Here is a 15,676-nt window from a genome sequence, read left to right on the forward strand (position 1 = left end):
TTTACTTAATAGTAAAAGTACTTTCTATTTAACAAGACACACATCTGTGATTCTAGACATCTAGGCTATGCCCCTTCCATTTTGGCTAAAGGGATGGATTTCTACCAACAGCCCAGTACTTTATTTGCTGCCAGATTATCTGTGGCATAATTTGATATATTTTATGGTCTTTAATTAATGACAAAAACAATGGTATTTTCAAATACTTTATAAGCAACTGAAATATAGTATGTCCACAGCTAATCAAAAGTTGCAGAGATGTCTTTAGAAGCATCTGTGGAGGCTGGAAAAGACAAGAGGGTAGAAGATAACATTAAAAATAAGATCCAGGCTGGGAAGTGGGGGAAAGGAAGGGAGGGAGGACAGGAATGGGACAGTGCCCCAGTGTCTGTGGCAAACAATAAGGAAAAATAAAGGTGTCTCCAGTGACATGATTATTTGAACTTTAAAATAACATCTCTGTAGGAATTACATAAAGAGATGCCAAGGAAAGAAGTGGAGACGAGTTAAGGATAAAAGGAATTGTTTAGGATGTATCTACCTTTGAATGTCATGAGCAGTAGAAGGAAGGTTAGCACATTTGCTGCAGTTTTAATCACCAAGTGCTCTGTGTCACTCAGCCATATTTTAAGATCAAGTGGCTGTAAAAGAAGGTATTTAAGCCTGTATGAGCATACTATTGCACATTAACAGGGAACAATTCCAGTGATTCCTGCAAAGACAGCTCAGTGTTTGAAATATGGAGTGATTCAGCAGGAAGATCAGATTTCTTTGATTGACTTGGCATATAGGTATGGGAAGAAAGTTACAGGTAATTTGGAGAAATCTCCAGGAAGTCACCAACAAAGTTGAAGTTGACAAACAGATATTCTTTATTGCGGCACCTGGAGACACGGAGGATAACTCTTCCTAGCATTTGTCATCCAAGCATCAACCAGGCTGTGATTATATTGTCCTTAAAGCATACATAGCCATTAGATTACATACATATTCATTGAGTTACTTATACATTACATCATACTTCTAGAATTCCTCCTGCATGCACACTAATATGTGGTAATGGGCTTTGGGACCTCTGGTGGTTATTTCTTCATTATTATCCTCTTCATCACTTCGTTTTAGGATCATTGACATGTCAGTAACCACCAGGCTAGTTCTGGCCAGTTCTTGAACAATGCTTATCTTAGCCATTTCCTTATCTCTATAGTTGGTAACAAAGCCTTGAAGTTACCCTATTCTTCAATCAACCCCATTCTTCACTTGTGACATCTGCATTTGGAAGCTGATAGTAACCCTGAGTTGATGGGTTTGCTTCAAAATTCAGAAAGGAATAGAATGAACTGAAGGGAAGGGAAGGGGAAGGAAGGACCCTGTTCCAGTGTTAGAGCACCCTTAATGTCCAGGATAAACCTCCCCTGGCACATCTTTGAACCTTTCCCAGTTGTCTTATTTACTGCATACTGGAGAAAAGAGATCACTACCTCCCTCTCCACTTCCTCTCCTCAGAAAGGTGTAGAAAGCAATGAGGTGTCCCCTCAGGCTCCTTCTCTCAAGCTACATAAAGTGGATAATTACCTCTTTTAACTGTTACACTGAGTTTGTTGCAGCCCAAGATGCAGTTAACTCTCTTGCTGACCCCTGTTGAGCTTACTGTCAACACCTAGATCTATTTCCGCAGGTTTCTGAGCATTCTCAGACACTCCGCTCCCAGTTTTTATTTGCATCCAATATTACTCTGTCCTAGAAAACATTCCTGGCAGTGGTGGGATTTGAACCCACACCTCCGAAGAGACTGGAGCCTTAATCCAGCACCTTAGACCGCTCGGCCACACTACCTTGATAGTATTCAATGTCCACCAACTGTATCCCCCAACCACAATTCAGCTTGTTACAGGATGTTTTAAATGGCTCCTCCTAGAGTAAGAGGTAGCTGCTCCCTGCAGTGGACCACATATTCTGGTCCACTCATCCGCTATCAGGGAACATCAGCTGGAAAGTTCTACAAATATCTCCTTGCCTATGAACCTGTGACCCCTTCCCAAGAAAAGAAAGGGTGATGGTATAATTTTAGGAGTAATGAGTGCTGACTTTGCATTCAACTTTCTATTTTCATATTTTTGAAGCATAGTGAGTCTTGGGCAATGAAATATCTGTTCTTTCATACAAATACAGTTGTTGCAGTGTGTATCATGTATTCTAAGAGCAACCTATCCCAGTGCCTCACCACTCTCGCAGTAGAATACTTCTTTCTTACACTTAATCTAAATCTATGAATAAACAAAAAGTAAAGGAAGAAAATAGTATTTCATAACACCAGGTAGAACTGCAAATGATAGGGAAGGATTGTTTTTAAGGACAGAAGTGATTATGACTGATCATGTAGGCTCATTTCAATTTCAAGGCCACAACTGTGACCCACTGACAGGGATTTTCCACAGAAGCACATAGTTTGACTTTGTTGACATTGAGATATGGGGACTCTAACCTTGCCTTCAGGCTTGGCTTTAGTAGATATTCATCCTATACACAAAAAGTATGTGTCTGATAAGGAATTTCACTTCGTCTGTCTTAATTCTTACATCTTTGGTTCCCATAGTGTTGTTTTTTGCTACATTAAACAGTTTTTTAATATCTTGCACTTTCTCCCTGCAAAGTCAGTTAGAAGCTGTGATTAAACAACACCTCAATCCTTTTTTTTTTAATAAGTACATAGATCTCTTAAAGGCTCTCAATTAACATTAATTATTTTTTGTGTCTCTGAAGGTTTCTGATGTTCCACAATTTTTCAGCGTTTCCATCCATTGTAAAATATGGCATTAGAACTGCAGTACTCTAGTATTTATGTAGTATTCCCCTATAGGTTTGTTTCTATACCTGCAGGAAGAGGTAAAAACATCTTCCTACTTGCTACTTCCTCTACATGGAGTTAAGGATCATTATAGCTCTTTTAATCTTATTGCAGTTCTTTCTGAGGAGCTCTTGCAAATTGTTTGCCCACTACAGTCTTGCCAAATCAATCATTGCAATATGATTTCTCTTTTCCTAGACAGTCCAGAATTATTTCACTTCTTGTGAATCACAACACCCATCAAAAAGTATTTTAATTCTATTTTTAAAGAAATTTTATTTTCTGGAAATATAATTTTTATATAAACATTTGCAAGAAAAATTTTTTTTTTTTTTTTCCGTTTTTCATTGTTTTATTACACAGAGTTCTTGGAAGGAGTGTTGATGGAGATCCAAAGTTCCAATGGCCTCAGAGATTTCTATTAAATAGTAAAATTTGGGGGGAAGTTTTCATTTTATTTGTGTGTTCCTTTAATTACTAGTGCCATGGGAAAGATATTGGTTACAGTAAAGTATCTAGAACTGCACAAAATACAGAGAATTATATGCTTTCAAAATTTACTTTGATCATCTCAAGGTTTTTGCAGCATTGTTTTTATCTTGAATTGTCTTGACTGCCAATACATCATTGGTTTTATGTTCTTAGAGCAACAATAATGAAGAAGCTTGGAAATGGCATTTGAATTCCAATTGGTGTTTCTTCCAATACTATTCAGCCCAAGTAGTTGAAACAGAATATTGTATTTTTATATACTCTGTAGCACTTCTTCCAAGGGGCAAATTTCTATTCACTTATTATTGTGTAGGTTATAAATTGTAGTCTGCATTTCTGCTATCAAAATGCACAGCTAGTGCTATTTAACTGTAAAGAAATATATCCTTAGGCAATGAAGGCATCTAGTCAGAAATTACTAGATGAATTTAACCAAGAAGAGAATGATTCCATATTGATGTAGGGCATAAATTTTTGAGTCTGGGACAATGGTCCCCATTTATTAACATTTTCTCTTCATATTGAAATGCCTGACCTTGCTTCAGCAGCTTTATGGCTAGCAAGAGTTCTGGAAGTTCAATTTTTCCTTCTAGAAAAAGAAAGCAGCTATGTTGATGGGAATAAATAGAAGTCAGATGTAAAGTTTCTGGTTTTTTTTCAGATGTAGCAAAAAGATGAATACCTCTATAGCATAACAATTCAGATAATAAAAAGACCAATTGTCATGAAAGTGGGGAGAGGAAATGCTTTTGAAAAGATACCCATATTTTACACAAGTGAAACACTGAAAGTTTTTATCGATGTAGATGCCTAAAGTCACCGGTAAAGATTGCATACTATTCCTCTACGTTTCTAAGAACAGCTGGGCAGGGATGCAGCAAAACCTTTAGACAGCCAGTGGTACTGCAGGTGAAAATTAGAAATCTAAATTCAGGAAACAAATTCAGGAAAAATAAATCTCACATCCCTAAGATCTTGAAATACTCAATATTTCAGGTAGTTTTTTGTCAATATCAACTCCTAGGGCCTTCCATCTATTTTAAATTGGAAATATCACTGAATTAAAGACCAAAAACTATGAGAGCAGAAGTAGACAACTAAAAACCCATTCCTAGGGAGGTGCTGGGTACTTCAGGTCTGAAAGTGGTGTTAGGACTCTGCCAGACTGAATCTTCTTGCTAGCAGAATGTAACCTCTGTGCTGGGGAGATACCAGTCTCTGCTGGAAAGTCTCAGATGCTGCATGCTAATTCAAACAAGCTGCATGACAGAACTTTATTGCTATGCATTCAGTGTATATAGAGCATTGATACCTAGTTTAGCATGCTATGAATTGCTTTCCCAGAACTGGGTGAGTGACTTGTGAAGCATCAAATGTCTGCCACAGGTTTTAAAAACCACACAAGCACTTTAAAAATAATAAAACAACAAAAGAAAATCTAAAACAAAACAAGAGATAACCATATCAAAAAGCTAGTAATGCCAGCCTTACACAGAAAAGAAAATAAATTTGATGTTTTTTCTGAACATTCAGAGCACCTACCCTTTACCAGGGAAGAAAGGCTTTACTTTTATATAGAAACTTAATTTTAACACTACCACCTGACAGATGGACTCCCCAACAGTCTTCTTTTTTCCCCTGCTGCTTGGCAGATACACAGTTTTAAAAGAAGTCTGAGACAGTGAGAGGTGAGTATTTTTTCAGGATGAAGCAGAGGGCCAGTTTCCAGGCAAGCTAGTATAGAAGCAACTTTGTAAGTAAAGCCATGACATATTAATCAATGGGATTTGTTTTGAAGTGATCCGTGTTAAAAAGAGAAGGAAGAGGAAGAGACTGGTTTTATTTCTGCTCAGTAAAATGTGCTTGAAAGGACGCAGAATTGTGTACACCAAGAATCACATTGCCCTTTTGGGCTTGCTCCTTGCAATGACTGCTTTCTATAAACAGAAACAAAAGATAAAAGTGTTTAAGGGTGTTTAAGGGCAACAGCAGTAGGCCAGGATGAGAACATAGAAATGTCATTGCATAGGGAGAGGGAAGAAAGAACATGATTCACAAGAACTGGAAGTGCTTGAAAATTACACTTCCAGAAGCTACCATCTGGCTATTAACATTCCACTGACCTGGTAAGGTTAATTCCAGGGAATTTCCACAGAAATAAAAGCTAGATAGACTCGTAAGAATGAAAAAAAGATGTGATAGAAGTCTATACAATAGCAGTCCATAAGTGAGCAGAGTATAAAGTTCTTATTTGAGAAAGGGAACAAATTAAGTGGCAGTTTCAAAATAAGAAAGGAGAATTCTTCACATGATGATGATTAAGTAATGAAGTGCTAGGAAGGCAGATGCAGGGATGGTGCGAATTAAGACCTTAGGCCCACTGTAGGAGAGGATTTGGCTCGAGACCATCTTAAGAACTTGAACCTACACAAGTCCATGAGACCTGATGAAATCCATCCACATATCCTGAAGGAGCTGGTGAATGAAGTTGCTAAGCCACTGGACATCATATTTGAAAAATCATGGCAGTCAGGTGAAGTTCCTGACATCTGGAAAAAGGGAAATATAACCCCCATTTTCAAGAAGGGAAAATGGATGACCTGGGAACTACAGACCAGTCAGTCTCATCTCTGTGCCTGGCAAAATCTTGGAGCAGATTCTCCTAAAAGGCATGCTAAGGCACATGAAAAACAACAAGGTGCTTGGTGACAGCCAGCATGGCTTCACTAAGGGGAAATCCTGCCTGGCCAATTTGGTGGCCTTCTATGATGGGGCTACAGAACTGATGGACAGGGGTAGAGCAGTTGATGTCATCTACCTGGACTTGTGCAAAGCATTCAACACTGTCCCACACGACATCCTTGTCTCTAAATTGGAGAGACATCAATTTGATGGATGGACCACTCAGTGGATAAAAAGTTGGCTGGATGGCCACACACAAAGAGTTGTGGTCAATGGCTCAATGTCCAGCTGGAGACCAGTAACAAGTGTTGTCCCTCAGGGATCGCTGTTGGGACTGGTCTTATTTAACATCTTTGCTGATGACATGGACAGTGGGATTGAGTGAGCTCTCAGCAAGTTTGCTGATGACACCAAACTGAGTGGTTCTGTTGATACGCTGGAGGGAAGGAATGCCATCCAGAGGGACCTCCACACGCTTGTGAGGTGGGCTGATGCCAGCCTGATGAAGTTTAACCGTGCCAAGTGCAAGGTCCTACAGCTGAGTCAGAGCAATCCCAGGCACAGCTACAGGTTGGGCAGAGAAGAGATTCAGAGCAGCCCTGTGGAGAAGGACTTAGGGGTGCTGGCTGATGAGAAAATGAACATGAGGCAGCTTCAGTGTGCACTCGCAGACCAGAAAGCCAATGGTATCCTGGGCTGTATCAAAAGGAATGTGACCAGCAGGTCGAAGGAGGTGATCCTACTCCTCTACTCTGCTCTTGTGAGACCTCACTTGGAGTATTGTGTGCAGTTTTGGTGTCCTCAACATAAAAAGGACATGGAACTGTTGGAACAAGTCCAGAGGAGGGCCACAAGGATGATCAAGGGACTGGAGCACCTCCCGTATGAAGATAAGCTGAGGAAGTTGGGGCTGTTCAGCCTGGAGAAGAAAAGGCTGCGTGGAGACCTCATAGCAGCCTTCCAGTATCTGAAGGGGGGCTATAGGGATGCTGGGGAGGGACTCTTCATTAGGGACTGTAGTGATAGGACAAGGGGTAATGGGTTCAAACTTATGCAGGGGAAGTTTGAATTGGATATGAGGAAGAAGTTCTTTACTGTGAGGGTGGTGAAGCACTGGAATGGGTTGCCCAGGGAAGTTATGAATGCTCCATCCCTGGTGGTGCTCAAGGCCAGGTTGGACAGAGCCTTGGGTGACATGGTTCAGTGTGAGGTGTCCCTGCCCATGGCAGAGGGGTTGGAACTAGATGATCTTAAGGTCCTTTCCAACCCGAACTATTCTATGATTCTATGATTCTTTTCCACATGATGGTTGATAACTGAATGGTTACATGATTTCAGAAAGGAATTAGATAAATTGTTAGAAGATAATTCAATGTTACTAAACTCAAAATCATTACCTTCAGTATGCGTTAATTCGAAACACAAAATGTTGCTGTTTGAGAAAATATCCAAAATAAATGCTTGTGTCCCTATATTCATAGAATCATAGAATGTGTTGAGTTGGAAAGGACCTTTAAAGGTTGTCTATTTCCCCCCGCAATGAGTAGGGACATCTTCAACCAGATCAGGCTGCTCAGAACCCAGTCCAACCTGACCTTGAATGTTTCCAGGAATGGGGCATATACAACTTCTCTGGACAACCTGCTCATCATAAAAAATGTTTTACGTATATCTAGTCTGAACCTGCTCTCCTTTAGGTCTTCTCCTATTGCAACAGGTCGTACTAAAAGTTCTATCCACGTATTTTTAATAAGCCCCCTTTATGTACTGAAAGGCCACAGTGAGGTCTTCCTGGAGCCTTCTCTTCTCCAGGCTGAACAAGTCCAACCCTCTCAGCCTTTCCTCACAGGGTCTTCTATCCCTCTGATAATTTTTGCAGCCCTCCTCTAGACCCATTCCAACAGGCCCATGCCTTGTTGGTTAGTGTAACAGAGAGTGCTAATTGTTACTTCTGAGAGTCTTAATTACTCCATCTTGGTTTGCTGTATGTACTAAAAAAGATGTGAAGTGTTAACAAGGAAGTTAACAGGAAGATCTGTGCTAAATTTTTAGGTATTCAGAAAACATTAAAAGCATTTAATATGAAGTACTGCAGAACATAAGACAGATCTACACTTATGTGTCTGGCCCACAGGTTAATTACAATAGAGCATCTAAAAGTGTCCAATACAGATAAGAGATTTCAAGTGCTTGATGATTCTTGAAGAAACATTGACAGGCTATTTCAGAAGACTTTCTTGATGGAATTCAGCTCCCACTGGATAGCTTGTTCTCTGGTGAACATTACTAAATTTGCTAGTCTTGAAACACTATCATGAGAGCAAGGTTTAAACTAACTATCCCTTTGCTCACAAAAAAAAAATCCTTATCATGCAAGTGCCATCTGCATAGACACAGAAAAGAAAATATCTTATCTTGCTTTTTTTGATGCCAGCGTTGTTCTGAAGGTGATCCATTGAATTGCATTGGCAGATAGGCTGCTCAAAATAAGACTCTATCTTGTGAGCAAAAGCATATTGAGAGTGTTAAAAGGATTATTTTGAAAGGAAATGGTAATATGGTAGAATTAAATATTGATATATGTTGCACTCTTAATCAGAAGTAAGGTAAGCTGCAGTTGCTTTGTGGTTTCAAATATGGCATGAGTGGAAAGGAATCGAAACCTGAGAAAGAGAAGTTACACTGATGAATAAGAACTTTACAGATATTTAGGGGATTGAAAGGTATTGTAAGTATTTCAACAATAGAGTTCAAATTCTTGCATCTTTCATTTTGTCTGTGTCATTTAATTTTGATTCTTGATTGATGACTATTTTCCAAACAAGCTATTTTTTTTTTCAAAAATCACAATTATCTCTGCTTGTTTTATTTTCAGATTTGTTCTCAGTATTTTCAAAAACCTTAGGTTTGGGGGGGGGGGGGAGGAGGGTGTGCATGGAATGTAACTTTTCCAGAAATCAAGCTGTCACGTTACATTTCATGTAACTCTACCAGCATTTATGTGTTTGCTGTCTATCATATTCTGTGACCAGTAATCTGGAAGATTACCTGTGCATGGCACAAAAACTATATTGACTTGCACAAGTTGATTATCTTTATTAATACTTCTTTTATAAATTGGAAGGGAAATCTTATTTTTACTTGATGGGGATCACATTATACGGAAATCTTTACACTTATTCATATTTTGATTGTATTTGAAAGCTTTTTTTTAGAAACATAAAGAAAAGCCATGGTGTAGTTCAGAACTATCATGTTTGGAGCAAGGCTGTGCAGCCCACATTTGGCTCCTAAAAGCTAGGCCTCTTGTTATCCTTCAAAGTCTGTAAAGAATGAGAAAACTACTCTTTAAAGCATTTGTAGGAAATAATTTAATACTCTTTGCTCTGTTAAAAGAGGAAATATAATTCATCTATATTTCTATAATGAAGATTGATTACTATTTCAAACATAAATTAAAACCCAGAAGACTAATATGAAAAAAAAAAAAAAAAAAGAATTTCTAAGAATCAAAGTATTGAGACTTTTATTTTAAACACAAACAGACTATAAATATAAATACATGGCATTAGTCAATGAACTGTTTTGTCATACATGTTCAGTTTCAGGAATGATAGGAGTGGAAAGTGCATAAATGATGTTAAAAATGCCATTCTGTCTCTGCCTATTCCTGCCATCTCAAAACTGAGTAAATCTTGTTGCAAAGTTGCAGCAGATGAAATGAGAAAAAGATGAATTGTTCTATTTACAACATAGCATTCCACCATACCAGAATTCAACAAACTGGTTCACCAGTTTATCTGAAAAGTAGAATAAAAGAAAGAAAATAAATCAAAATACCTGGTGTGCAATCATTATTACTGTCTGGCAGCATCAAATCAGAAAATTAGAAGAGCATCTAAATCACTGCATGTAGATGCATTAAAAAGAAAAAGAAAAAAAGAATCCCACCCCCCAAAAAAAAACCAAACCCTGCTATTTACTAAGCTTGTTGGAAAAAAAAAATATATATATAAAATATATATATTTTTATGTATAATATAATATATATAGATATACATAAAAATGCAGGTCAAAGAAGTTTTAATTTTGCCCTCTTGACATAAAACATGAATTTTAAATAAGATTTATGAGGAGCTCATGTACACAGAAAAGAAGCCTAATTTGCAACTTAAACCAGAAAAAGATATTTCAAAATATTATCTAAAGTATTCCTCTCAGTCGAAAGGAATGATCATAGATCTTCCCATGGCAAGAGAGCGAGTGACGAAAGGGAAGTGTTGGTAATGAAATAATGAATAGAGGTTTGTCATCATCAAAAATGAGAAGTATAGCAAAAACTGGAAAATCTTTCAAGGAAATGTTCTTCATATAAGTAAGAACAGTATTATTAAGATGGACATTAAACAAAGAGGTAAGGAGAAAGACTGACATCTTCTGTTAAATCCTAACTAATCTTTCATATACTGAAAGACAATGAGACAGAATATAGACTTCTATTGCAGAGAAAGAAGGGTGTGAAATGGAGTGCTGTACCAAAATAGCATAGCTTATGGTGAAATATATAAACCAAATTAGTGTTATTAAGTGACTATGATGAACTAACATGCACACAAGTCAGATGCCTTTTACAGCAAGGAAACAAATAGGTAAATGAATTTAAACTGCAGAGACATAAGCCAAAACATCCAGAGCCTTAAGTCAGCACTTATTTTGAAACATGCAAAATTGAAAGTAACACTGAAAAATGAGTATCTACATATTTCAAATTATATCTCAAAAATTAACAAAATACTCAACAAGATTACACAATTCAGCTAAACAGATTTTGAAACTTCAGATCACAGAACATGTCAACAGGAAAATATTGATTGACCATCTTACGCCAAACTTATTCAAATGGTATCTTCCAATCCATTTCTGAACCAACTCCAAATTAACTTTCCATCTTTCATTATTCAGAACAGTATATAAGAATTCAACTAAAGCCTTCAAAATTAACTCCCCTTTTTCATTACCAGATTCATTAAAAGCCCTCTAAAACAAGTCTCCTTGCCATCTCTCCAATGGGTTTCATAAGTCTTTTCAATTTACCACAGTTTCAAGATTCTTAGATCGTCATCTGAGTTTTCAATGGTTTGCAGTTCTCCTAAAGCCATCTTACCTTTTGTCCTGGGTTCAGCAGTAGCAGTCATGTTTCTCCTTCTTGGTAGCTAGTGCAGTGCAGTGTTTTGACTTTCGGCCTGGGAACAGAGCTGATAGCGATGTTTTGGTTTGGCCAAGGACTTTGTGAGCCTCATGCTCTGCCAGGGAGGAGGGGAAGCTGAGAGGAAGCAGAGACAGGACACCTGACCCAAACTGACCAAAGAGGTATTCCATACCACAGCGCGTCATGCCCAGGATGTAACTGGGGGTTAGCCGGAAGGGCTGGGAGACTGCAGGGTTGGAGGAGGTATCGGTCGGAGCTTGGTCGGGCTTGGGGGCCGAGTTATCGGTCAGCGGGTGGTGAGGTGTTGTATTCTCTTCCCTTGTTATTTCCTTTATCATTATTATCCTTGATGGTAGCAGTAGTGATCTGTGTTATACCTTAGTTACTAAACTGTTCTTATCTCAACCGGTGGGAGTTGCATTCTTTTCGATTCTCCTCTCCGTCCCTCTGGGAGCAGGGGGAGGGCAAGAAAGGGGGGGAAGTGAGTGAACGAATTACCTGACTGGGTTTAAACCACGACACCATTTGAGATCTGGTTCTTTTTATGTGTCTGTCAAATCCTTTGCAAGTAGGCTGCTTTATTTCTAAAGGTTTCATTTACTGGAGTTGCATCTTGTGAATTGTTGATAGAATAGAATCATAGAATAGTTAGGGTTGGAAAGGACCTTAAGATCATCTAGTTCCAACCCCCTTGCCATGGGCAGGGACACCTCACACTGAACCATGTCACCCAAGGCTCTGTCCAACCTGGCCTTGAGCACTGCCAGGGATGGACCATTCACAAATTCCCTGGGCAACCCATTCCAGTGCTTCACCACCCTTACAGTAAAGAACTTCTTCCTCATATCCAATTCAAACTTCTCCTGTTTAAGTTTTAACCTGTTACCCCTTGTCCTGTCACTACAGTCCCTAATGAAGAGTACCTCCCCAGCATCCCTATAGCCCCCCTTCAGATACTGGAAGGCTGCTATGAGGTCTCCACGCAGCCTTCTCTTCTCCAGGCTCAACATCCCCAACTTTCTCAGCCTATCTTCATACGGGAGGTGCTCCAGTCCTCTGATCATCCACGTGGCACTCCCCTGAACTTATTCCAAGAGTTCCATGTCCTTTTTATGTTGAGGACACCAGAACTCCACACAATAATATATAAGAAAATATAACTGATTTTTTTTTTTTTCAAACTAGCCCTAACTGAATACACAGGGGTTTTGTTCAGTTTCGGGCTCTTTTCAGACTTCCTCAGCAAATTTATTTATACCTGTTTCCCTATACCATGGGGTGACTGCTCCTCAGAGCTGACATGCATATGTTGTCACTGTCCTGAATTCTCTGGGACACTACTTTCACCAAATCAAGATGTTTCTGCTAAAATATTACAACTGAAACTACATCAGAAGTGTACTATCATTCATTCCTACCTAGCATTTATTTTTTAAAGTCAGAAACATTTTATTTTCTAAGGAAAAAAAAAAAAAGCAAGCTAATCAGTGGGAAAAAAATCTACCCACAGATGTCATCTCCTTATTGATTATTTTGTACTGTTTAATACCTTTGTGAACATTTATTAGATGTCCATTAACATGTAGTTAAATCTCTCAAGGAAAAAAAATTAGTTCACCATATTTCTTTGGCATATGATTACCAAAGATTTTGTCTTGTGTCTAGCATGTAAAAAGTTAATAATTCTTTTAGATATGTTATGATAAACTACCTTTATTTTTTTTTAGCCTTTTCCATCTGGAAGGCACATAATAAATTTTTCCAGAGGTTAAAAAGCCCTTGAAACTGAAGCACAAGGAGAACACAGAAGATTGAGGCAGTGAAGATCTCAATGGGATATAGAGCACTACAGTAGGCAAATTCATAAATCTTGATTTAAATAAGATATTAGCATATTAGTTTGGCATGAGTGTATAAATCAAAGAACACTGACCCTTAACTTTACCTACTACCTTTGAATACTACAGGAATTAAAAAGATACCCTCTCAATTTTGTTTCCCAATCCCCACCCACACTTCACAAAAAGGTAGAATTTTATAGTGCTGTTAAATTTAAGACCAAGATTTCAGAGCTCAGCTGAGTGGGGTAAACTCTGTCAGATTTGGGAATTAAGCTCATTAAGTTGCTTATAAAACCCTTTTTCTCCTCTAGTAGGATGGTGGTGATGAATGATTACATCTGAGGAACTGCAGGTGTCTTTGATGGACAGCCTGTTTCAAATGAGTTGAAGTTTTCTCTTTCCTTCCTCTTCTGCCTGCTAAGGAGAGTGGTATTACAAAGAAAATACTCACTCCTACTGTTTTATCCCCTTGTACAAGCTCTTAGAAAGTGTATGGGGTTTTTTTCCTTTTATTTTTAACTAAGAGTCAGGTTAAGAGAGATTTTTCAGCATCCTCAAGCTGAGAACAACAATGTATACAAAAGCATAAAAAAGAAAATGTTAAAAAAATACCAAGTTTCATATTGGCCTTTTGAGAGAGAAATTGTGCTTTAATCACAAGTCAGAAAAATTCTTGTTCTCCATTCATGAGCCATGAAGTTAAATACCTATTGTTAATTTTAATAACATCACTAAATGAACATGAATACACACTTTGTCCTTGAATGTTATATGCTTGTCAAGGAATCTACTATGTTTGCACAACATATTTATTTGGGCAGTAAAATCTACTGTACTTTCAAAGTCATACTATTGCTTGACTGAGGTGAAACTTCCAATATGTTTTCTGCAATAAAAATGCTCTTTACAAAGGAAGTTTCATTTAACAGAATTTTTTAAGACAAAAATGTACAAACACAAAAGTACCCTGGCTTTTTTCCAGTGCTGCAAATTCATAATATGAAGGTCTGTTGGTGATGTATCGTAACAAACCATGAGACAGATTCACACAACATGATGTTAATAATGAATTTTGGAAAAAAAAAAAAAAGAAGGGGATAAATGCATTTTTTTGGAATCCAATTTAAAATTATAAAAATGGATGAAGACAGATGGGACAGTGAAATATTTGCAGATTTCAACTACCATCTGTCTATAATTTATTATCCATCTGATTGTAGGTTGTTATTGTTTTTCTGCTATCATTAAACACTTGTTATTTATCTTGTTACACCACTTCTGCATTTAACTTTGAGACCTTCACAGATTTGAGTGCTGTTATCTCCAGTGACCTATAATTTATGTAAGTCCTTTTGGTGTCCTTACTTCTCTTCACTAGGCATCTAAATGTGAATATTGGTCTCAGCTTAGCTTGCTGATTAATTAATTTCTATCTTCTCTATTCCCTCATTAAAGCCTTGGATTATGAGTTTAAAGTAATAATTCACTGCTGCATACAGTTTGTCAAGTTAAATTCTGCAAACTTCTGATAGAGTCCAATTTCCATGCTACATTTAATAGCTGGTCCCTTAGAAATTAATCCCTTTCTATCTGCGATTCATTTTTTCTTCTGCTGCTTAGTGACAAAAACTGATCTTTCCCCTGATCTGTGATCTGGCTGCCTTTCCTGCAGTATTCAGTGTATGTGACATGACTCCATCTGCTACTTTTTTCTCCCTTGTGTAGTTTTAGCTCTGAAGATTACAACACAAGCTGGAATGTCACAATTGCAGGGGGCAGAACTACATACAGCTCTAAATAGAAACTGGTAACAGTGGCAAAGTTTGAGTACAAATCTAAACATTCCCAGTGCTTGTGCAGATATAAAATTCCTTATCCAGTCCCTAGACATAGAGTTTCCACAAATCAACCAAAATCCAGCTACCTTCCATTACTCTTTTTTATTAACACAGTAAGGTTTGTTTCCATATTGTTGAACCTATGGAACTAATTATGAATTCAAAGTAACCTGCTACCTTCCTTTATCAGTACATGTTCACTAAAGGTGAACCATCCATTCTCTAGAAATTAGCTTCCTTTTCTCAGTATCAGCCTTCTTACCTTTTCCATGTCTATAATCAGGACCACAACTAAAGATCTGGATTTAAACTTACAGAACCTGTGGAAAATATTAATATTTCAAATTAATTTTCATCCTGGATTGAAGCATATAATCAAGCTACCAACTCCTCTAAGAGAATGCAGTACTCAAGAAAATTAATCAGCTTTGAAATATTTCACTTATATATTTCTTGAATGAACTTGGAACACCATTACAGGTTTGATTTAATATTGAGTTGTATCCTCCCAGGTTTCCAGAGTCTCCAAAAAATTAACTCCTAGAGTGGTTCAAACCTCATTTCACACAGTTCACCACAATCATTTCAGTAAGGATGACACCACACTGTAGGAGACCTCTTTGTAGCCCCCCTGCCTTATTTCCTCATTTCAAGTCTAACAGATTTATTGCTCTATTTTATAAATTTAGACTTTCATCTCTCAGCACAGATCCTTTCCGTCAAGCTTTTCACTCTCTCTCATTCTTATTTCCATGCATCCTACCTT

At 37.8% G+C, this 15,676-nt stretch overlaps 1 non-coding gene across 1 annotated transcript; it reads right to left on the bottom strand.

Annotated features, from left to right (window-relative positions):
* Positions 1-1,754: 1,754 nt before the first annotated feature.
* TRNAL-AAG (transfer RNA leucine (anticodon AAG)) lies at positions 1,755-1,836 on the bottom strand. The gene has a single exon. It is a non-coding gene; the product is annotated as a tRNA-Leu (tRNA).
* Between the last annotated feature and the right edge of the window lie 13,840 nt (positions 1,837-15,676).

Source organism: Pezoporus wallicus, unplaced genomic scaffold (genome assembly GCF_028554395.1).
Source record: "Pezoporus wallicus isolate ANWC-B61680 ecotype Strahan unplaced genomic scaffold, APGP_CSIRO_Pwel_v1 contig_5542, whole genome shotgun sequence".
NCBI classification, from domain to species: Eukaryota; Metazoa; Chordata; class Aves; order Psittaciformes; family Psittacidae; genus Pezoporus; species Pezoporus wallicus.